We start from the raw sequence: 226 nt of genomic DNA, 5'->3' as shown, positions 1-226 counted from the left end.
TATAAATTTAAGATCTCATGTAGGAAGACTGGAAAGCATGTTGGGAACAAGGATTCTTCCCTACAAAATGAAGGTGATTTCTGACTAGACAGGAACCTCTCTACACAGAGAGCCCCAAACCCAATAATTCTTGGAAAGCTCAAAAGAGAGATTTTATTGATAGAAAAAAAAGTGTCACATTAATAATTTTTTGTTTACATTATCACTTACCTCTGCTATGAAGACA

The sequence above is a fragment of the Peromyscus eremicus genome, chromosome 3 (assembly GCF_949786415.1).
Source record: "Peromyscus eremicus chromosome 3, PerEre_H2_v1, whole genome shotgun sequence".
Taxonomy (NCBI): Eukaryota; Metazoa; Chordata; class Mammalia; order Rodentia; family Cricetidae; genus Peromyscus; species Peromyscus eremicus.
This window is presented reverse-complemented; position numbering follows the sequence as displayed.